We start from the raw sequence: 24,961 nt of genomic DNA, 5'->3' as shown, positions 1-24,961 counted from the left end.
TTTTGCTTTATGAAAAATGAATAATCTCAAGCCATATTATTTTCTTTCTGTAAAAACTTCCAGACATTTATAAAGAAAGGGCAAAGGTTAGGAAGAAAATAAAAAACTACTTTTTTTTCTCTGAACTTTAGTAATATTTTAGAATGGATTATCAATTTAAAGTCTAGTTTGATCTGGATCAAGAGTTTTACAGTCATTCCCCCTTTTCCATGGTTTCACTTTCAGTGGTTTCAATTATCAGTAGTCAACAGTCCAAACGTATATATAATAATAAAAGAATAATATGCTAATTAGACTGGACAGCCGGACGACCTTCCAAACATCCTTCTGGATGAAGCCGGGGCTTCGAGGGCCAAGGCAGCTGCCGTGGCTGTGAGAGCCAAACCCCTGGCACGAATTACATGCATCGGGCCTCTAGTTAGATAGAAAATTCCAGAAATAAACAATTCATGGTTTTAAATTATGCACTATTCTGAGTATCGTAATGAAATCTCACACCATTGCACTCTGTCCCACCTACCTGGAATGTGAATCATCTCTTTGTCCGGCTTCTCTACTCTGTATATACTCTCTGCCCATTAGTTACTTAGTAGCCATCTCAGTTATCAAACCAGTTATCAGAGAGAGGAGGAGGGAGTGGTGAGAGAAAGAAACCACATTCCCATAACTTTTATTACAGTATATTATTATAATTGTTCTATTTTATAACTAGTTATTGTTAATTTATTACCATGCCTAATTAAGAAATTAAACTTTATCATAGGTAGGTATATATAAAATCATTATATATAGGGTTCAGTACTCCCCAATGTTTCAGGTATCCACAGGGGATCTTGTTGATAAGAGTAGAGTACTGTCCTGAAAAGGTAGATTTGCTATCTATTTTTCCATAGTGTAAGATTTTGCCTGCTGTTAGGTATCTACCTCATGGAACAAAAATAGGTGCAGCGCTGTCTTTGAGAAATGCTTTTTGATGATAGCAATGACATAAGATCTCTTCCCGTACCCTCCACCGGAACTGCCTATTATCCCCTCAGGACTTTCCAGTACTTTCTGCTCCACCCAACCCAGCCAACGCCTGTGGCTTCTCTGAAAGTGTCCTTCTCCAGAAAAGTGGTTCACAAGATTCCCTGAGACCACCTATTAGCACCTACTGTTTTCTGGTCCTGAAATGCGATGAGCAGTTAAAATGCCATTTATTTGAAAATGTAATAACTTTAAGGAACAGTTCAATTTTTAAATATTATCTATGATTTCAACAACTTCCCAATCCTTTCCTTCTCCTTCATACTTAATAACCAGTCTTCAAGTTATCTCCTATTTCATCCTAACTCTACAGCCCTGCTTGTGTGGCAACTGTTTCGTTGACTAAAAATCAAGTAATAACTTTCATTCCTTCCTTTCATAGTATGTAAAATATATAAGAATGAAAGTCAGATTTCTCTCTCAGTCATCTCTGTCACAAAATGACTGAGCCAATACTATCCCCTTGTTTATTTTAGTCCGTGAGGTTGTTTTGGGAAATATCTGTATCTTCAGACTGCTCTTCAATTCTAAAAACAGAACAGCTTGACGGCCTGGGATGTTTGGAATCTGGAAGGAGATAAAATAAGAATCCAGGCAGTCTTCTAGCCAGTTTTGTTTTATGGACCATCCCTTCCCCTTGGAAGGTTTGGATAGCTGGCAGGGGTTGGAAAGGCCCACTCAGTCAGGTGCTACATTGTTCTGCCTTTCATTTCTGTTCTATTGATTGGCCACTAGAAAGGCCAGTTATCCAGACGAATAGCCAAAATGTGCTGGGTGTTTTTAAAAAAGAAATATCCTCACCATTTTCTGGCCTTGCCCTCCCCTAATTCTATTTCCTTCCTTTAGAATAGTTCAAAGGGCCCTGTCAGAATGGCTATCATCAACAAATAACATGTGCTTCGAGGATGTGGAGAAAAGGGAACCCTTGTGCAATGTTGATGGGAATGCAGACTGGTGCAGCCACTGTGGAAACCAGTATGGAGTTATCTCAAAAAATTTAAATGGAACTGCCTTATGACCCAGCAATTCAATTTCTTGGAATATATCAAAAGAAACCTGAAACAGTAATTCAAAAGAATATAAGCACTCCTACATTAATTGCAGCATTATTTACAATAGCCAAGCTATGGAAGCAGCCCATGTGCCCATCAGCAGATGAGTGGATAAAAAAGCTGTGGTACATCTACACAATGGAATACTACACTGCTGTAAAAAAGAAGGAAATATCACCCTTTTCCACAACATAGATGGACCTGGAGATTATTATGCTAACTAAAATAAGCCAGTCAGAAAAAGACAAGTACCATATGATTTCAATTATACCTGGAATCTAATGAATAAAATAAACTAACAAAATGGAAACCGACTCATGGATAGAGAAAACAGACTGACAGTTGTCAGAGGGAAGAGGATTGGGGGCTGGAGAAGAAGGGTGAAGGGATTAAGCAAAATAAAAAAGAAAGATTCATGGACACAGACTTCAATATGGTGATTGCCAGAGGGAAGAGGGATGGGGGAGGTAGTAGAGGGTCAAGGGGCAATAAATGGTGATGGAAGGAGACTTGACTTGGGGTAGTAAACACAATAAAATACACAGATGACATATTGTAGAATTGTATACCTGAAACCCGTATAATTTTATTAACCAATGTCACCCCCAAAAATTCAATAAGACAAGATCTAATCCCAGGCCTTTATGATCACAACACATATATGAGCCTTGTTAGTTCATGTAATGCCTTTCTTCAAACACACTCAAGAAGTATTTATTGAGTATGTATTATATGATCCTGACTGTCCTAGGACATTATGGAATAAATAATATGTAAAATTTAGACCCTGATATCAATAGTTTTAATCTGAATATATTTCATTTTTTCTAAGTTAGAGTCATTAATCATAAAAAAAATTGGGGAGGAAGGATGGGGGAGGTACAGAGAAAAATACAATTAACATGTTAGAAAAAGAAGATCTTGAACTGTTGGAGACATGGGAAACATCATGGAAAAGGGCTAATTAAGTCAACCTCCTTAATGGACTTATCATTTTATCTACATTCACCTTGCCCTTTTACCTTCTTTCATAGAAGATTCAATGTTAGAGTGGGAGTCCTCCAAAAGCAACTGCAGCTCAGTCCTATCATTACACAGATGAGGGCCCTCCAGCCGAAAGAGTAAGCAACTCAATAAAGTTTACCCGCTTAAAGAGGGTCAAACTTGGACTTTGGACTTGTTCCTTGTTGAATTTTATGCTTCTTCCACATGCTATGGTGCCAAAACATTCTTAACATTCATTAAATCATTCTTCAAGAAATATTAAGTCCCAAGTGTGTTCTAGAGACTGAGGTAGACACTGGGGAAATAATAGGGAAAACGCTAGGTATGATCCCTGCCTTGCAGAGATTATATTTTGGTAAAGATCCCCCCTAAAGCTAATAATAAAAGCATAGAATAGAGCCACAGAACATTTGTTTCTCCTTCCTGAAGTTTAAGTGATGATTAGTTCTGTGAATACGTCTTTTCTTCATACAACTGTTTCCTTTTAACTTTCTGAATTCCATAACTATCATCTATACTAGAGGAAGGTGAGAAAGAATTGTTTAGATAAGTGGTTCTAATGCTTTAGAATCATTTGTAAGACTCGTTAAAAGACAGATTGCCAAGGTCTACCCCAGAGCTTGTGATACAGAATAGGTCAGGGCTGGGCCCCAAGGATTCGCATTTCTAACAATTTCCTGATGATGCTGATGCTGGTGTGGGGACCACACTATGAGAACCACTGGTTTAGATCATCCCCAGAATGATCAGGCTCCTACATGAAATTGAGGACAGAGTAGATGGCTCATATCATCTCTTACTGATGGTGATGAGGCCAACTGTTCCGATTTTACACATGAGGAAGCTGAAGCAAGTGAAAAATTAATGGCTTGTCCAGTAACAGCTGTATTTCTCCTGACTGGTAATGAATGCAAAAGGTCGGCTTTCTCCAAGCAAAATTAAAAAGGTGTACAAAAACTAACACTTAGATCTTATGGAATATTCAAGGAATATTCCTCTCTTTCTCAGTCTGAGAACCATTAAAAAACAAACTGATGAACCCATTCTTTTCAACCTGATTCTTGAAATCCAACAATTAATCTTTGTAATCCCTACTCCCAGTGGTTACACACATTTTGGTGAGAAGCTGAGTGATTAGAAGAATGATTTAGACTGAGGGCCAGAAGACCCACATTCTGGCCCAGGTGTAGGCACTGGGTATTTAAACTGGCCGAATTAAGGTAACTGGTTTCATTCCTTCATCTGTGAACTGAATGATTGGAAAGATGACGTCTACAATCTTATCAAGCTCCAGTATTTTGCATTTCTCACTTGTTTCCCTGGTTATGAATGGACTAAAAGGAAGGGTGGAGCCACAAGTGACAAAGCTCTAAGTGTCAGAGTCTCTTCTGAAAACAGAGACTGAGAGAGAGCCTCGTCATCTCGCAGCTGCACCTGCAGGTCAGCGGGGCAATGACTGAAAGTCTCTTCTCTTGAAGCTGATCAGTTTTCTCACTGTTTACACTGATAAAGGAACGTGCTCTTGTCCCCTGGCAGCACATTTGTACCTGCTCTAAAAAGCAGGTTATTGTTGTGATCCAGTTACAAACAGGAATCACAAGCATCTACATAGGAACGCCATGCTACATGTGAAAATAACAGTTACCAAAGAAATGCGAGCCACAAAACCCACCTGAGTAGCTCATTATTATTCAGTCAAGGTTAACTGAATGCCAAGGGATGGGAGAGGAAAAGGTAGAAGGCTTGCCAACTCAGCAGAGTTTCAAAACCAGCAGCAAAGCACCAACTTAAATGTAAATGCATTTCTGCACTTACTCAGAAAAGAATTTAATATCCCTAAGCTGCAGAAGCCAACCAAGGACACAACTGATTGATGTAAATGTTTTTATTTCCAGCCAACCAAAAACCAGAGGAAAAATAGTGACGAGCTAAAGGATAGGGACTCCTATCCCCCATGTATCACCCCATATTAGAATCAAGCTCAAAGAACTTGTAAGATGAACATGTGAGTTTTCTGGGCATTTGCAGGAATAGACCAAATCAGCAAATAACTACCAAATCCGTCCTACGCATTCCTTTTAGGGCCATCTGAGCCACTGCTGTTGAACTTCATTCATTTGATCCTGATGAGACCCAAATCCCCTTTAAATGGAGTGGTGCTCTTCTAACAGCTCTTCCTACTTCTCCTGCAAAGAATCCTATTCCGTTTTATACCTGATGGTTTTCTGACACAGTACAGTCCCTGCCTGTTAGCTCCACTTATGGAACAAAACAATCCAAACCAGGGATAAGCCTGTTGCCTTCAAGAAGTGATACGCCTTAACTTCTGCAGCCACTTCAGGCTTTCCCTACTTTTCTGTCAAGAGTCCAGGATTTTTTCAGAAAGCAAAATAAAGCTTGAAGCACACAAAGCTATAAATCAGCCTCAGGAAACAAGGTCATGCATTTAACAGCACATGATCCAAAGGCAAGTGACAAATTGGCCATTAGTCACTTGAATTGACATAATATGTACCTGGGCTGACTTTTTTTTTTTTTTACCATTTGCCCTTATTGCCTTCTCCTTCCTGGGAAGTTCCTTCCAACTTAACAGCTTCCCAAATGCTTTCCTTTGTTTGATAATCATTTGAAGGCACTGCTTTAAAAATCATCTTACTTCCTTTCTATTTTGTCTCTGTCCTACAGAACAGCGAAACAGCTCCTAAGCTATGTGTGCTGAAGCAGGTGATTAACTTGCTCACAGATTGCCCCTCAATGCATGAGTATTGTCTTCTTAGCCACACCACAGTGAGTGGTGATGAAGGAAGGGAGAGACACAAATTGAAGGAATTGCTTAAATAAAAAGCATTATTAACTGAGAGGGGAGACCAATAATACAAAACATTTGCTTTCATAAAATAATTACTAAGGAGAGAAAAAACTAGCTTGAGTAAAGTTTTATATAAATTCATACCTCAAAAGTTATAGATAATTACAGTACACCCTTCTCTTTACTCATGCTAATATGTTTAAACTGAATTTCAACCAAGAATTTTTCAAAATGTTTTGCAACCTAGCATATCCTAAAAGGCGTAAGACTGTGGAGGCTAATTACGAGTTCCTATAGTCTAATCCTTCTGGAATGGTCTCCTAGCTGAATTCCCAGGAGCTTTGCATTTGGTATCTGGGCAGACAAAGCCCTTCAGCAGCAGCAACAAAAATCTAACTATGCCACACTTCCAGCAGCCTCTAGGAAATGAATGCAAAATATTTGTCTCCTGGCAAAGGATCCATGCCCCAGAAAATGAAGTAATTTATTTGCAGGCCATCCTGCCTTCTGCCGTGCCAGCTTCAAATACCAGACAGCACATGACTTATCATCCCACCCCACACAGGCATCCTACTGTTGAGCCTGAACAGCACACAGCTGGATTTTGCTGGGTAACAAATCCTTAGAGAGCCACGTCTACCATGCTGGAGATTATCATAATTGATATCTATATGTTCATCATTTGCAGATAAAAGGTAACAAATGAACATGCAGACTTCCCATAAAGTCTCACTCGTGTTGAGGAACCTTTAAACAGCCAGGCCATTCTTTAAGAGAGCAACAAGGATGACCTGGATGTTAATGAACAGACTGATGAATATATAAAGCAGGAATTATCAGGTTCTAAAAGAAAACTCATCTGAGCTAAGACACTGACATGCACTTTGCCTGAGGCACCTGACCTCTGTAAGCCTCAATTAATTGAACAGTAAAATTGAATAAAACAAAAATCTTGATAAAAATTAGATGTTGGATTTAATTTCTGTGATGAGTTTTCCAGAGTAATTTACAATTCCAAAGACGACAATCAAAACACAAAGCAAACATCAAAAGTGCCAGCACAAGTGTATCACTTTAGCTGTCAAACAAATTACGCAAAGTCTCTTACGTCAGCCTGTGTAGCATTCTATTAATGTAAAGCACACTACGTAACGTCAATTTAAATATTTTATATTGGAAATGTAGTGTGCTATGTAGTTTTAAGGAGAGAAGGAGGTTTAAATTTTTTTATCTCCCTACATAATCTAAAAATAATACCTTTTCCTAGAAATTTCTTTAAAGAAAACCTGCTATGGCTAGGTTACAGGGAAAGTGCTCTGTGGGTTCCAAAGAAAAATAATGTAGACTTTAGGGAGGTAATGAGAACTTTTACGCTTCTAAATTACATAATTAGTTCCCGAGTACTTAAGAACATTTAAAATGACATTTGCTGATTGGAAAGGGGGTAAAAATGAAGTAAAAAGAGGATAAAGGAAGATAGCACTTATTAATCCAGTGAACACTGATGGAAGGGAGGGAAGCTCTACCTGCTCATGCTCCAGGCATTCAAGATTTTAAGGATCAGGTGAAAAAGTGGTTTTTGTTCTGAGTTTACAAATTGATACAGGGTCCTTGACTCCCTTTTCTTTATTCAAAATCTGAAATAACTGCAAATAAACCAGGCATCCACCTTTATCACTACTATTTATATTGAAGATCCCAAATATTTGTCTTCATCCCAGACACTTTCCAGATCCAAATTTCTGTCCAACTTTTCCCACATTTTAAAAAAATCCTTAGAAATTGTCTCTATACTCCCCACACCTAACACCGTTATAAGTCCCTTTTGTCTGGGACAGTTCCAATTGATGCCTGTTGTCCTGGAGCAATCATTAATAGTGAGTGTTTCCTTTCAGTGTCCACATTGGAAGGATAAATTACGTGGTTGCTGTATCCACATTCTCCACCTCTTCCATTCCACCCCTCCAGCTTTAGGTGAGACTGTAGCATTGTCCCTAGCTCAGACTGCCAAAATAATCTATTAACTGGACTTCCAATCTGCAGGGCATCCTTTCCTTCCTCCAATTCACTCAGCACACCACTCCTTCCAGGTGATTTTTCTAAAGTAAAAATATAATAAGGTCACTCCCCTGCTTCATTAAATTTGCCTACTTTCAGAATAAAGTTTAGAGTACTAAAATTCAGAGTCCTCCATGATTTGACTTCACTCAGTAAATCCCTCATCACATGTTTGTTGAATTAAACTATATTAGAACTTCTTTGTTAATAATAATAATGCAAACTTAGAGTTAGTTTTCCCAGATGCTTAAAGTATTAAAGAGCCAATATTGCAGATCCTCACCAACTTATTTTCTGGTAAAAGAGAGTTATGGGACACTCTGGCTATAGTCCCAGTAGTGTTTCCAAATACTGTGTCAATCTTTTTGTATTTTTAAACAACTTATATTTTGAATGTTTTATGGAAGCTTTCTACTTGAAATAGCCCTGTAGAAAATCTTCCTGAGTGCTAAGAATTCTCTTATAATGTATATTTTTTGTTTGTTAACTTCTCATTTTCATAAGTTTTCTAAATCTTTCTAAAACTTTCTGATACCTCACATTGGACCAACCTATAAGGAATTTCAGGGATGGGAAAATTCTAAAGGTCAAGCCAGTCTGGTATTTAGTTGAGTCCTTCTACAATAGTGTTTCTCAGCTTTGGGATACATTAGAATCACCTAGAGAGCTTTTAAAAAATGCATGCTTGGGCACCCCACCTGTGATTTAATGAATCAGAATCTTCAGATATGAGGCCCGAACAGGTGTGTTTACTGATGCTCCCTGAAGTTAGAAAATGATGAGCAGCATCCGGACCCTGATATAACATCCAGCAGAATCAAAGTTTACTTGATGTCAATATGAAAATGAACTAATAAGCAAAGTTGCTGCTTGGAAAATGAGAGCAATGGTATGTAAAAAACTATTTGAAATAAGTAAATATTTTAAAACATTGGTTTATTTCTAATTATCTTGCTTCATGCTATCAAAACTAGCCAGATTTTACATAATCCTAAAACTATGTCTACACATGCTAAGAGCATAGTACAGCTAACTACATTATCAATTCATGTACATAAAAAGCTGTTAAAAGAAAACTTGATTTGGAGTTCAAACTGGACTTTTTAAAGTACTCTAACATAACCAGGTTCTATCTAATTCCTTTCAAACCCACAATAACAACAAAAAGCAATCTACTCATAAGACAAAAAACTTACTTTAAAATAATCAAATCTTTCTAATTTTTCCAACACCATTTACTGAATAAACTATCTTTATTCCATTGTATGTTTTTGCCTCCTTTGTCAAATATTAAAGGCGTGGGTTGGACAGATACATACAAAAAAACAAAACAAAACTAAACCACCTTCTTACACTGCAAATATGAATAAATTCAAAATGGATTAGAGACCTAAATAAAAGACTTGAAACCATGCCCTGGCCGGTTTGGCTCAGCGGATAGAACGTCAGCCTGCAGACTCAAGGGTCCCGGGTTCGATTCTGGTCAAGGGCATGTACCCTGGTTGCGGGCACATCCCCAGTAGGGAGTGTGCAGGAGGCAGCTGATCAATGTTTCTCTCTCATCGATGTTTCTAACTCTCTATCCCTCTCCCTTCCTCTCTGTAAAATATCAATAAAATATATATATTTTTAAAAAAGCTTAGTCCTTTGCAGCCCTTGAGATCTGTCCCAATAAGCAGTCAACTTCCCAGGCTTTCTCAGGCTTCTGTAAAAAATCAATAAAATATATTTTTTTAAAAAGACTTGAAACCATAAAAATCTTGGAAGAAAACACAGGCAGTAAAATCTCAGATATTTCTTGTAGCAATATTTTTTCTGATACATCTCCTCAGGCAAAGGAAACAAAAGAAAAAATAATCAAATGGGACTACATTAAACTAAAGAATTTTTGCACCACAAAGAAACCATCAACAAAATGAAAAGACAACCCACTGAATGGAAGAACATATTTGCCAATGATATATCTGATAAGGGGCTAATATCCAAAATTTTAAAGAACTTACAAAATTCAACACCCCAAAAAACAATCCAATTAAAAAATGGACAAAGGATCTGAATAGACACTTCTCCAAAGAGGACATACAGAGACATATGAAAAAATGCTCAATGTCTCTAATCATCAGATAAATACAAATTAAAACCACAATGAGATATCACCTCACACCTATCAGAATGCCTATCATCAATAAATCAACAAACAACAAATGCTGGTGAGGATGTGGAGAAAAGGGAATCCTTGTGCACTGTTGGTGGAAATGCAGACTGGTGTAGCCACTGTGAAAAGCATATGGGGTAATCTCAAAAAAATTATAAATGGAACTGCCTTATGACCCAGCAATTCCACTTCTGGAAATTTATCCAAAGAAAACCAAAACACTAATTTGAAAGAATATATGCCCCCTTATACTCATTGCAGTATTATTTACAATAGCCAAGATTTGGAAGCAGCCCAAGTGTCCATCAGTAGATGAGTTGATAAAAATGTTGTGGCACATTTACACAATGGAATACTATTCTGCCATAAAAAAACGAAGAAAATTTTACCTTTGGGACAGCATGGATGGACATGGAGAGCATTATGCTAATCGAAATAAGCCAGCCAGGGAAAGATAAGTACCACATGCTGTCACTCATATGGGGAATTTAATGAACTGTACTTCCTAGCAAGATAGAGACAGACTCATAAATAGAAAGCAGGCAGACAACTCTGGTGGTGGTGGGAGGGACAGTGGAGGGATTGAGCAAAAAAAAAAAAAAAGAGAGAGAGATTGAATTCATGGATATGGACAACAGTGTGGTGATTGCAATAGCAAATAGGATTGTTTTCTTAGTTTCTCTTTCTGACAGTCCATTAATGGTGTATAAAAATGCCACCTATTTCTGAATATTAATTTTGTATCCTGCTAATTTGCCAAATTCATCTATTAGACCTAGTTGCTTTTTGTTGGAGTCTTTAGGGTTTTCAATGCATAACATCATGTTATCTGCAAATAAAGATAGCTTTACTTCCTCCTTTCTAGTTTAGATGCCTTTTATTTCTTGTCAGATTGGTATGGCTAGGACTGACTAACAGTGGTGAAAGTGGACATCCCTTTTTCTGGAACTTAAGGAAAACATTTTCAGTTTTTGCCCATTGAGTATGAGGTTGGCTTTAGGTTTGTAATAAAAAAGGCCTGGTATTGGCATAAGAACAGGCATATAGCTCAATGGAACAGAACAGAGACCCAGAAATCAACACACACCATTATGGTCAATTAATATTTGACAAAGGAGGCAAGAGCATACATTAAAGACAATCTCTTCAATAAAGGATGTTGGAAAAACTGGACAGGTACATGCAAAGAAATGAAATTAGATCACCAATTTATACCATACACAAAAATAAACTCAAAGTGGATAAAAGATTTAAATGTAAGTTGTGAAACCATTAAAAATACTAGAGAAAAAAAACACATAGGCAGTAAAATTTTAGACATCTCATTCAACAGTATTTTCACTGATACAACTCCTAGGTCAAGGAAAACAAAGGAAAAGAATAAACAAATGGGACTATATCAAACTAAAATACTTCTGCAAAGCCAAAGAAACCGCCTACAAAATAAAAAGGAAATCCACTAAATGGAAGAACATACTTGCCCATGATACATCTGATAAGGGGTGAATTTCCAAAATATACAAAGAACATATACAACTCAAAACCTGGAAGATAAAATAATCCAATTAAAAAATGGGCAGAAGACCTGAATAGACACTTCTCCAAAGAGGACATGCAGATGGCCAATAGACATATGAAAAAAAATGTTCAATGTCACCAATCATCAGAGAGATGCAAACTAAAACTACAATGAGGTATTCCTCCCACGTGCCAGATGGCTACCATCAATAAATCAACAAACAATAAGTGCTGGCAAGGATGTGGAGAAAGGGGAACCCTAGTGCACTGTTGGTGGGAATGCAGTATGGTGCAGCCACTGTGGAAAACAGTATGAAGTTTCCTCAAAAAATTAAAAATGGAACTGTCTTTTGACCAAGGGATCCCACTCTAAGAAGCCTGAAACATCAATAAGAAAGAATATATGCACCCCTATGTTCATAATAGCATTATTTATAATATTGAAGATCTGGAAAGAGCCCAAATGCCTATCAATTGATGAGTGGGTAAAAAAGCTGTGATACTTTTACATCATGAAATACTACATGGCTGTATAAAAGGAGGTCTTATCTCTTGTGACAGCATGGATGGACCTAGAGATTATTATGCTAAGCGAAATAAGAATATCACATGATCTCACTTATATTTGGAATTTAATGAACAAAAAACCCTGATGAACAAAATAGGTCCAGAGGCATAGATGCATACAACAGAATGACAGATCTCAAAGTGGAGGTGGTGGAGGGGACAGGAAGAGATTAACCAAATAACATATATCCATATATTCATAACCCATGGACACAAATAATAGCATAGGGAAGGCCTGTGGTGGGGGCTTGGTGGAGGGGGACAAAGGAGGTGAGGAATGAGGAACATCTGTAATACTGTCAACAATAAATTTAAAATATCATAATGAGATATCGCTTTACATCTGCCAGAATGGCTATCATCAATAAATCGACAAACAATAAGTGCTGGTGAGGATGTGGAGAAAAGGGAACCCTAGTGCACTGCTGGTGGGAATGCAGACTGGTGCAGCCACTGTGAAAAACAGTATGGAGTTTTCTCAAAAAATTAAAAATGGAACTGCCTTTTGACCCAGTGATCCCACTTCTCAGAATATATCCTAAGAATCCTTAAACACTAATTTGGAATAATATTTGCACCACTATGTGCATTACAGCATTATTTACAATAATCAAAATCTGAAACAGCCCAAGTGCTCATCAGTAGATGAGTAGTAGATACTGCAATAGCCTAACCGGTTTGGCTCAGTGGATAGAGCGTCAGCCTGCAGACTCAAGGGTCCCAGGTTTGATTCCGGTCAAGGGCATGTACCTTGGTTGCGGGCACATCCCCAGTAGGGAGTGTGCAGGAGGCAGCTGATCAATGTTTCTCTCTCATTGATGTTTCTGACTATCCCTCTCCCTTCCTCTCTGTAAAAAATCAATAAAATATATATTTTTAAAAAACTGCAATACATTTACACACCTGATAATACTGTAATACTATAATACTGTAAAAAAGAAGAAAATCTGGAACTTCTGGTCAAGATGGTCGTGTAGGTAAACACAGTACTTGAATTTTCCTACAAACACATCAAAATTACAACTAAACTATAGAACAATCTTTCAGAACCTCCTAAAATCTAGCTGAGTGGAAGTCCTACACCTAGGGATTTAAAGAAGAATCTACAAGACTGGGAGGAGGGTTGGAGATGTGGAACAGGCATGTCCACATGTGGCAGTTTAAAATGGGGAGGGAGCCTGGCCGGTATGGCTTGTGGTTGAGTGTTGACCCATGCACCAAGATGTTGCTGGTTTGATTCTTGGTCAGGGCACATGCCTGAGTTTCAGGCTTCATCCCCAGGTGGGGGAGTGCAGGAGGCAGCGATTGATGTTGATGTTTCTCTCTCTCCCCTTCCCTTCCCCTCTCTCTAAAATCAATAATGAAAACATATTTAAAATTAGGAAGGATATCTCAGCTGCAGAGGTCCCCCCTGTGGAACCCTACACCAGGCCTCGGAACCCAGGGTTTCAGAGCCAAAAAGAGAAGTCCCCATAAATATATATATATATAATTAATTTTTTTTTACAGAGAGGAAGGGAGAGGGATAGAGAGTTAGAAACATCAATGAGAGAGAAACATCAATCAGCTGCCTCCTGCACACCCTCTACTGGGGATGTGCCCACAACTAAGGTACATGCCCTTGACTAGAATCGAACCTGGGACCTTTCAGTCTGCAGGCCGACACTCTACCCACTGAGCCAAACCGGTTAGGGCGAGGTCCCCATAACTTCTGACTGTAAAAACCAGAAGAAGTTGAGGTGGAGGAAAACAGAATTGCTGGAGTCCCAGGCAATTCCTCTTAAAGAGCCTGTGCATGGACTTACTCATACTTACTCCCTCTGTGTTCAAGTGCTGGAGCAGCAGCTTGAAAGGAACCAAGGACATATGGTGATGAATTAAATTGTCTGGCATCAGGACAAGAGCTGGTGTAGGACAGCTTTCTACCTGAAAGAAATGGTGGCAGAGGCCACTGTTCCTTTTCTGAGACCACCCCTACAGAACCAGCGGGAAGGATACACTAACTGAAATGAAGACTAATTTACCGGGAAACAACAGTAGAGTAGATGAAGCTGAGAATCAAATCAGCACTTGGGAATGTAAGGAAGCAAATACACCCAATCAGAACAGCAAAAAGAATCCAAAAAAGTGAAGATAGTGTATGGAGCCTCTGGGACAACTTCAAGTGTACCAACATTCACATCATGTGGGAGATGAGGGAGAGAGCAAAAAATTGAAAACCTATTTGAAAAAATAATGACATAATACTTCCCTAACCTGGTGAAGGAAATAGACATACAAGTCCAGAAAGCCCCAAACAAGATGAACTCAAAAAGGCCCACACCAAGACACATCAAAATTAAAATACAAAATTAAAGACAAAGAAAGAATTAAAAGCAGCAAAAGAAAAGCAGTTAGTTACCTACAAGGGAGCTCCCACAAGTCTGAAAGGGTATTGTCTTTTTAACACTTGGGTTTCAAAAGTGAAAAGCATTGTGGCATAGTTCTGAATTGAAAGGAGATGATAAAATAATTTCCTGAGAACATCTTGTGTCATAGTATTGCATTTCTGCATTTAATATCATCTTTAACCTTCGTGTCCAGCTTCAGTAAATTTAATGTTATTCACTAATTCCAGATTAAACTCTCAAGGTTTAATTTAAATAGCATTCAGCCACTAGAAAGGGAGAGTGACTAGTAAATGTTACTTAAGTGCCTAAGTAACCTTGCATCTTCTTTATGCACTTTGACATTGAAGAACAATGACAAAAAAATAAGAATGGCCAAGCCATACATGTTTCCAAAAGTCAGATTATGTATTAAAAAAACTTTATCTCTTCTTAAGCTGACCCATTAGGAAATATTCATAATTGTATGATAGAAACCAGTATACCATTCACACAAAAGGCATAATCAACACAGTAAAAGCATAATCCTCATGAAAAGTCTCAAGTTTACTAAAATGTAGTAACAACTTCTCATTTTATTTAAAGCTCAGTGGATGTAGGAAGGAATGGTTCTGACCAATCCCAAAGAAACAATGTTATCTGACAGGCACTAACCCTTAATAAATGCAGCATCATGGATAAAACCAAGTCCTGCTACTTACAATGAAGTCTCTTGCCTTCCTCTACTATCATTTCATAGTATTATTTTCATATTGGTTCGAAATAAATGCATGCGTTATCATATCACTAAACAGACAGACACTAAAAATAATCTTGTTAAAAAGACAATGTTGCCGAACCGGTTTGGCTCAGTGGATAGAGCATCGGCCTGCGGACTGAAGGGTCCCAGGTTCGATTCCAGTCAAGGGCATGTATCTTGGTTGCGGGCACATCCCCACTGGGGGGCGTGCAGGAGGCAGCTGATCAATCTCTCTCATCGATGTTTCTGACTCTCTATCCCTCTCCCTTCTTCACTGTAAAAAATCAATAAAATATATTTTAAAAAAATAAAAAGACAATGCTCCTTGAGCAGCTGAAGATATATCTGAGATTAGTTCTTCTTTCTTTCCTGTGACAGATTTGTGCTGCTAGATTTGGACCTACCTAGTTGAGGTCAGTTTCAAAAGATGACACTATGCTCCCAGGAGCAGAAACCATTTAATGTTCTGTGGTCAGAATAGACTATTTCAGCTTTCACGTTTTGCTCTAAATCCAAAAACTTCCCAGTGTCAGTATCTAACTGAGGCTGCTTCTTCTAGTTATGTAGTTGCTATTTTCCTGTGCTCTTGTGACTTACCTTTAACGTTTCTTTTTGCCTTCCCAAACAGGTTATAAACCCAGTAGAACAGGGACATACGTTCATACTTCTCTTTATTTACATTCCAAAAACTTCCCTGCACATGGCAGGAGTTCAATCAAGTTGTTAGAATTACAGATTTAAGAACCCACAGTTGCTCCCATTAGAAATAAGATTTGCAGTCATAAAACTTTAAGGTAGAAAATACAAGTTTATATCTGATCTGTTTCCTACTTTGTACATATATGTTAGCTCATAGTCTAGTTCTAAATCATACAGAATATCACCTTCTTCCTCTTGAGATGATCCTACAAAGAGAGAACCCACCATTTTGGCTTTTGTTGAGGGCAAGAAAAAGTATCTAGTGATCCACACTGTGAATCAAGCCAGAACTTAGACAGAAGGACAATTTGGCACATTCCCCACACTGGGCCTCAGAGTCCAGGTCAGCTCTGCACTCACTAATGTCCCCTAGTGCTGCCCTGTACCCCCAACCCGGCTGAATCTGCTTCTTCATGGGATTGCTTACCACTCCCTACTCAAATTACAAATCTTTCTCCTCCCCTCTAATTAAAGGGAACTAGGCCTCTGAATATTGAAGAAGTTTGACTTAAAATGGGAAACAAAGAACTTTTAATCAGGTACCATGATCACCTTTTAGGGCCTCAAACAGCAGTTTGGAGATGCCAAAGAGGAACAGGCCCAGCAACATCTGGTAGATCCTGAATGCCAGGCTACCAACTCTACAGTATAGAGCATCTCACTCTCCCAGAAGCCAGCCACTGAGAGTGTCCCTGTCAATGTTCAGTCACCATAGTTTAACCTTTACAAATAAGAGTGGAATTTTCCCATTTCTGTCTATGATATTAAAAATTATTTCCATTGTAGGGAAGATAAAACAGTGAGAAACAGAATTTATGAGCTACTTCCTGTACATCTGGGCAATAATTCTTGAACTTGACACCCCTGTGGACAAGCTTAAAATAAAACCATGATTATTATTTTTAGGTCCCCAGATATTTTTCCAGGAATTCCCTCTAAATATATTTTCATGTTTGGCAAAAAGAATTAACACAAAATGAATAATAAAGTTATTTATAGTGTTCCTTAGAGTCTTTGGAAGGAAAAAGATATGACTAAATTTTTAAATAATTACTTTTTTCTGCCAAAAGAAAGAAAGATGGTTAAGGCAGGGCCAGTCAGTTTTTGTTTAAGACAGCTGGAAGATATGGTTATTGTTATGCAACACCCAATCAACAGAGATGCCACTACCAAGAAATATAAAATTCATGCCAATTCCCTCCGTTCCATCTAAACATATTTAATGACAGAAACCCTGTGTGCTTTATCCATTTGTTCAACAGACATTCATTAGTTCCTACTATGCTCAAAGTCACAGGAAAGGGGGAAAAAGAAAACTACCACTGTGGACACTTCAGAATGTTCATACCCAGTGTGGAAGGCATTTCCAGGCATTTATACTGGAAATGTACAAACATGTTCTCATTTAAAGTCTAAGGACACAAGTGAAAATAAATAAACCTTGTTTAATTAATTAAATTACATGTTCTTATCTCCAATACACAAATGAGGAATTCAGTTTTTAAGAAGTTAATTAACTTGCCAAGCTAGTAAGAGGTGGAATTGGAATTCAGTCTATTCTACTCTAACTTTTGCTCTTTCAAATTTATTGAGGTATTTGTTGGGAAAGAAATAAAAAATAAGATCTGTACTCAAAGTACTTATGGTCCAGAGGAAGAAAATACACAGATAAAACAAGCAACCACAACACAATATAAATGAAAACAAAGTGAAAAAAATTTTTTAATTGTGCATAAAATGCCAAGAAGAAGAAAGTTTTATAAGAGGTAATTTTATGCTGAGGCTTTTCCAAAGATTAATTTGTCCAATTTAAAGCTATAATTGAGTATATTCTATGTGCTTAGCATAATACATAGGAGGTGCTCAAAAAATAACTATTGAATTAATGAATGAATGAGTAGATTTCTTTAGGTGAACATAAAATGGTAAAACCATTATTAAAGGAGAGTATACGAAGGCATGGAGACCTTCGAAAGCCACATTCCTCTCTGAGAACTGTAAGTGGGCAGGGAGATTGTAGGAAGAGAAGTGCCTGGAGGGGCAGGGATGGGCACTGTGGAGCATTGTACCTGCCAGTGTTTAAGAACTTGAACTTATCCCACTGGAAAGTTTTCAATGTGGATAATTGGATCAGTGTCATCAAATCCCACAAATCCAAAGGGCACCATGCACTTTATATCAAATATGAATAGTGTCTCCTCACACCAAGAACTGGGTAAATGGAAGTCCTGACAAGGCAAATGAATGATACTGCATACCTGCAACTGAACCTAGGGAAGCACACATGGAAAAAAGCCTAAAATTTGCAGTGAAAGTTCAAACTCTCAACTTCATTTCAACAGAGTCAAAGAAGCCTCCTTAAAAAACCTCTGTCAAAATTACAGTGTTGGTTAGAGAAGCAGAAACTCCTGAAAGCACTGCCTCCTGCTGCCTATAGATTAGGACAGTATCACAAGCAATATACATTTAACTGCCTCAGCCTTTCATAGAGTAACTATTTGCAAGTTAAACTCATGCCAGAATTATGTATTATAGCTAATGAACAAACTATAGATTTTTCTTTTGTTCTTTCTTTTTTTTTATTGTTGCCACTATTGTAGATATTTCCCATTTTCCCCTCATTTGCCCACCTCCATCCAGCTCCCAACCCCCCTTCCCTCTGGCCATCACCACACTGTTGACTGTGTCTATGGGTTATCTATATACTAGAGGCCCGGTGCACGAAATTTGTGCACTGGGGGGGTTGTCCCTCAGCCCAGCCTGCACCCTATCCAATCTGGGACCCCTTGAGGGATGTCTGACTGCCCGTTTAGTCACAATCCAGGATTGCTGGCTCCCAACCGCTCGCCTGCCTGCCTGCCTGATTGCTCCTAACCGCTTCTGCCTGCCAGCCTGATCACTCCCTAACCACTCCCCTGCCAGCCTGATCAATGCCTAACTGCTCTCCTGCCGGCCCGATTGCCCCCAACTGCCCTCCTGTGCTAGCCCCGTCACCCCCAACTGCCCTCCCCTGCCGGCCTGGTCACCCCCAACTGCCTTCCCCTGCTGGTCTGGTCACCCCTAACTTCCTTCTCCTGCAGGCCTGCCCCCCCCAACTGCCCTCCCCTGCTGGCCCGGTCACCATTAACTTCCCTCTCCTGCAGGCCTGGTCCCCCCAACTTCCCTCCCCTGTTGGCCTGGTCACACCTAACTTCCCTCCCCTGCAAGCCATCTTTGACCACATGGGGGCGGCCATCTTTTGTGTTGTAGTGATGGTAAATTTGCATATTGCCTCTTTATTATATAGGATGTTCTTTGGCTAATCCCTTCATCTTTTTTCATTCAGTCCACCCTCCCCCCTTCCCTCTGACAGCCATCAATCTGTTCCATGTTTTCAGGGCTTTGTTTCTATTTTGTTCATCAGTTTACTTTGTTCATTGGATTCCACATATAAGTGAGATCATATGGTATTTGTCTAGCTTTTTCCCAATGATCTGTATGAGGACAGTTTATTGTCAGAACAAGTATTAAAAATTATCTAGACACAGACCATACACTAGTGACAGACTATTAGGAAACATCTTTTTTCTTTTTTTTTCTGGATAGATTGCATCTAGTTTGTAATAGAAAAAGAAGCTGCACTGGTAGAAATGTCATTTATGCAAATGAGAATTAATGAATCTCATTGTCTCTGAAAACACAGCTGTGCTTGCATTTTCTTCCTCTATATAAAAATTTTAAACAAAAAAAAATGAGAGCACACTATATTAAATGGAAGGGGTTATTTTAAATTAACATGTCCTTGAGGCTCTGTTAAGATTCCAGACAACTCAAGTCAAAGCATTTTTGTGGACTGAAGCAAGCATATACACTTAGAAATAAAAATGTAGGATCTGCAAATCCCCTAACAGAGAAGTTCAAACATCACAATAAGAACAAGGAAAATTCAACTAAAGAGGAAATAACTTGTGCTGAAAAAACATGTTGCAGAACATAATTTTGTAATTCAACCCTTTTGCCACAAGTACACCTAAGAAAGGAGAACTCTGAGACAAAAGATAGGTGACTTAGGCTAAGACTGTGAAGAACCATTTGATGCACTTCATCAACAGCTGTCAAGAGGCAACCGTGAAAACAGATACGGCTTTTATATTTTATGTGCAGTCGTATGCTTCTACTTTTTGACCTTTTGTTATTGGTTTATGTTTCTAAAAGTCCACATGACAACTCTATACAAAATATAATGCCAACAGTAGGACTGTGAAACAGAAATTTTGAAAATTACCCCTAAACCATCTCCTCCTTGTCCCTCTCCCATAGATGGTTGCAGTGGATTTCTGACTGATAATACCGATTCCCTCTGATATTTTCTCAGCTCAAACCATTTTTCATTCCGATGTCAGATTATTCTCCTTAAAGGATAACACTAATCCTACTCTTGCCTACTCAATGGCTCCCAGTACTTCCCCAATTAAATAGAAATGCATGCGGTCCACAATACAGCCCTGATTGATGTTTTTCAATCACCACTGCTCTACTCACACAAACAATGGTTTTTCATTATTTTTGTTGCAGCATCACCATTTTTGTTAATAAAATCTTATAATGACCCAAATAATATAAAGCAGGTAAAATGGTGTATTATAATAATATATTTTTTCATATATTCAAACATAACATTTTCTTTAATGAAGAGAAATACTAATATTTTTACTTGTACCATATTTGTAGCCCATGGGACCAAATGTAATCTCCTCCAGACCTTAAAAATAAATAAACATGGCTTCTTTCTAGGAGTAAAAGTTTTAATCAACCCAAAGTGGATGAGATTATAATCATCTTTAATGGCAAACAATAAAATACAAGACAGTTGTAACACTGTAATTCCAAGCTATGTTTCAGAAGAATACCAGTTCCACAAAACATTAATAAATGTTGCAAAGAAAGAGATCCATAACTAAATAATATTGGAAAATATTGCACACTATACCCTCCCACTGGCAGATTAATTAATGTTATTAGTTTGCATTACAAGCTCTGAAGAAACTGGTTACAGTTATTTGACCCACTACTTTTCACACTTACTGTCTTCAAATCATCCCCTACTTTTTTGTTGTTGTTTTTAGATGTTATGATATTATGATTTATAATAAATGTGTATTTTAGTCTTCATCCATGGTTTCTGACTCACAGTTCCCCAAAGCCTTGCAATTCTCTGAGCGATAAGAGCAATGGGAGCATCTTCTGTTATATTTGGTCTCTTATTCTCAGGTTCTGAAATTAATTCAGAGCCATAGGGTAAAATGGGTGTCATCCTATATAATAAAAGGCCAGCGACCATAATAGCATAATGACCCAAATGACCAACTGACCAGTCGCTATGAGATGCACTGACCACCTCTCAATCCCTCCACCCATCCCGCAGGCTCCGATTGCTGGATGGCCAACGGGGAACCATGAGGAACCCGGGTGGGTGTGGTGGCAGGGTGGGACTGGGGACTGGCAAGCAGGTAGAAGGCAGACCTCTTGGTCCCTCCTCTCTGCCCACAGGCTCCGATCACTGGGTGGCGAATGGGGAACTATGGAGGACTGGGGTGGGTGGAGGCAGGGCGGGACTGGGGACTGGCAAGCAGGCAGAAGTTGGCCTTGATCACAGGCTAGGCCTAGGAACCCTACCCATGCATGCTTTCGTGCACTGGGCCTCTAGTTATTCATAACAAGACCCTTGCACCACAACTGAGTTTATGTTAATGAGATGACTTTTATCTTCCTTCCTTCCTTCCTTCCTTCCTTCCTTCCTTCCTTCCTTCCTTCCTTTTTTTGAGTCCTCTTGAGGAGGGTTTACAAATTGTCCTACTTAGTACCTGTCTCACAAGTATATCCCCCAGGCTGCTTCCCGATGCCCTTCTGCCTCCTTCCATAGTAGTATTTTTTTTTTTATGTCTCCTAGGAAAAGGGCAACAAAATAAAACATAAACAAAAGGGACTACATCAAACTAAAAAACTTTTGCACAGAAAAGAAAACCATCAACAAAATGTAAAGACAACCTACACAATGGTAGGAAGTACTCAGATATTCTCAAATGAGGTGACTCTTAGAAAGCACCTACTGCTCTAACTGGTTTGGCTCCGTGGATGGAGCGTCGGCCTGCGGACTGAAGGGTCCCAGGTTCGATTCCGGTCAAGGGCATGTATCTTGGTTGCGGGCACATCCCCAGTGGGGAGTATGCAGGAGGCAGCTGATCGATGTTTCTCTCTCATTGATGTTTCTAACTCTATCTCTCTCCCTTCCTCTCTGTAAAAAAATCAATAAAATATATTTTAAAAAAAAGAAAAGAAAGCACCTACTGATAGGGGCTGGTTGCTAAGGGAATCAACATGACAAGAAGGGTGGAACTTTTAGTCCCACCCCCTGATTTCCTTCAGGGAGGGAAGAGGGGCTGGAGATTGAATCAATCACCAGTGGTCAATGACTTAATCAATCATGCCTATGTAATAAAGCCTCCATAAAAACCCCAAAGGAGGGGCTTCAGAGAGCTTCCAGGTTGGGGAACCAGAATGCTTCCTTGTTTTAGCTGACCCTAGTCTCCACAGAAACAAAAGCTCTTTTGTTCAGACCTTGCCCTATGTATCTCTTCATCTGTTGTTGATACCTATCCTTTAATATCCTTTGTAATAAACCAGTGATCTAGTGAATAAACAGTTTTTCTGAGTTCTCTGAGCCACTCTAGCAAATTAGTCAAACCTAAGGGGGTCATGGGAACCTCTGATTTATAGCCATTTAGTCAGAAACACGAATAACAACCTAAACTTACAATTGGCATCTGAAGTGGAAGGCAGCCCTTAACCTGTAGAATCTGATGCTATCTCTGGATAGATAGTGTTAGAATTGAGTTGAATTGCAAGACACCCAGCTGATGTCAGAGAATTACTTGTTGGTGTGGGGGAACCCCTCCTTTACATTGGAACTGGATACTAAATCTATAACTCATGAATACAAGTGGCCTGAAAAGTAGCATGGAAAATATCTCTATAACCAACTTGATACTAACTAGTTTCATTTCATGTCATAGACATTTCTAAGACAAAAAATTTAATAAATGAAACAAGAATTCTTTTTTGCTGGAGCTAGAAACAGCAGAGCAGCTGTGTTACCCCAATGATCACTTGTTTTCCTTTAAAAATTTGGCTGGCATTGTAAAATAAAAAATATATCTCTTGCTGGAAGAAATTTAAATAAAAATTCAAAAGAGCAGAGGGTAGATATTTTTAGCTATATTAATAGGGAAGCAAGGTCTTTATAAGGTAATTTCAGGCACTTGGTTGGGTTGCTCTGTGGATTCAGGGGTAGTGTCCACATTCTGTTTTACTAGGTACCAACTTTTATTTGGTTGAAATTGACCTTCAGAGATATGTGTGCTGTTACATTTTGTACCTAAATTAAAGCAAATAAATTAAATTGAAGATTTGTTAGAGACAAAAACACTTCTTCTGCTGTGATTTTATCTCTTCCTTTGAGAGTCATAATTGCCTGTTTTGGTTTTTACAGTGAACAATTAAGCTTGGTACGTAACAAAGAAGGGGTCTGGGGTTAGACAGAGACCATCTGCAATCTAAATAAATAACTCAAGTAAATAGAGATCAGAATAACCCTTCTCAACCATTCACAAAGCATTTATTGATTACCTACTTCAGCCATTCTGCTTGACACTATGTAGAAAAGGAAAAATTAGTTATGGTAATATCACCATTCTCTTAATACGTTAAGTGTCTTTTTCATTATCTAGTTGGCAAAAGATCTACCATTTATCAGGTCACAGTCCTAAGTTCACAAGCAGCAAGTAATAAAATTGAACTATCAAAACATTTTCCCATGGGGCAATCTCTAAAATGTTAAAGAAATATACATTGCAGAGTGTCATTCTCTTTGTTAAATTTAATTATGCAGCCAAGTGATGGCTATGAAGGCATGGAAACCAAGAATAAAGACGGGGAGGGAATCGATGTTTCTAACTCTCTATCCCTCGCCCTTCCTCTCTGTAAAAAATCAATAAAATATATTTTTTTAAAAAGACGGGGAGGGAGGTGGGGAGGTGGGGGGGAGGGAAGTGATGGAGAGGTGGGGGGAAGGTTGGGAGGGAGATGGGATGTGTATTGATAGAAGTTGCTTTCATAGACAATGCTGGCTTTGGCAGCCATGGAGTTTCACCACTCAGATCTCCCTTCAAGAGAGAAGCAGGGTCAACAGAATGGATGCCACTCACCACATCTTCTGCACTAATGCCAAAGTCATGCCTCCCCCAATGTTCTCCCAGCCAATGACTAAGCACTGCTATTAGAGTTAGTCATTCCTGCCCCACTTGGGACTCTTCTAATGGGCAATTGATACTTGAGGACTCCCCACTGACCTAGCTGAGATCTCAGAAATGCACTGAAATCTGAAGCTGTTCCCACCAAACCTTCTTCCTGCCTTCTCTCAATTCCCAGGTGCCATACCTAGAGCCTGCTCTAGCAGCTCTCTCCACCTCCTCCTAATCCCTCTCCTTTTATCATTCACCAGGATCTTTCCTCCTAACCCAGATCTCCTGCATGTCTGACCAGCAGAATGCAGTTAAAATTCTACTTAAACTTATATTATAATGAGTCAGTTAGTAATGAATCCAGTTCTGATTTACATAAGACTTCATCAGCAGGTGATAGGCAGTTTCTTTTTAGGCAATTATTTTCCTAAAACAATGAAGCATGATTCTTTGTCAACTCCTGAGCCCTAGCTATCTCCTCTCTGTACTTATTCTAATACTGGTACATTCAAGATTGAAGAGAAACTCAGACATTTCCTTAAGGTAATTACAAGGCTGTTCAGTATTACCTCAACGGACTTGTACCTCTGCACCTGTCATTTTGATTAACTGTTTTCCTACTGATGGGATCCTTGAACCTTGTGGAATTTTTTAAGTTCATTCACTG

The 24,961-nt window shown here is 38.7% G+C and overlaps 1 protein-coding gene and 1 pseudogene across 2 annotated transcripts in view; both read right to left on the bottom strand.

Moving 5' to 3' along the window:
- Positions 1–24,961, bottom strand: part of LHFPL6 (LHFPL tetraspan subfamily member 6) — a 234,499-nt gene that overhangs the window by 144,521 nt on the left and 65,017 nt on the right. The window lies entirely within an intron of this gene.
- Positions 1–24,961, bottom strand: part of LOC102442928 — a 55,442-nt pseudogene that overhangs the window by 5,224 nt on the left and 25,257 nt on the right.

The sequence above is a fragment of the Myotis lucifugus genome, unplaced genomic scaffold (genome assembly GCF_000147115.1).
Source record: "Myotis lucifugus unplaced genomic scaffold, Myoluc2.0 scaffold_7, whole genome shotgun sequence".
Classification (NCBI taxonomy): Eukaryota; Metazoa; Chordata; class Mammalia; order Chiroptera; family Vespertilionidae; genus Myotis; species Myotis lucifugus.
The sequence above is the reverse complement of the archived record's forward strand: the minus strand, read 5'-3'. Positions and strand labels throughout refer to the sequence as shown.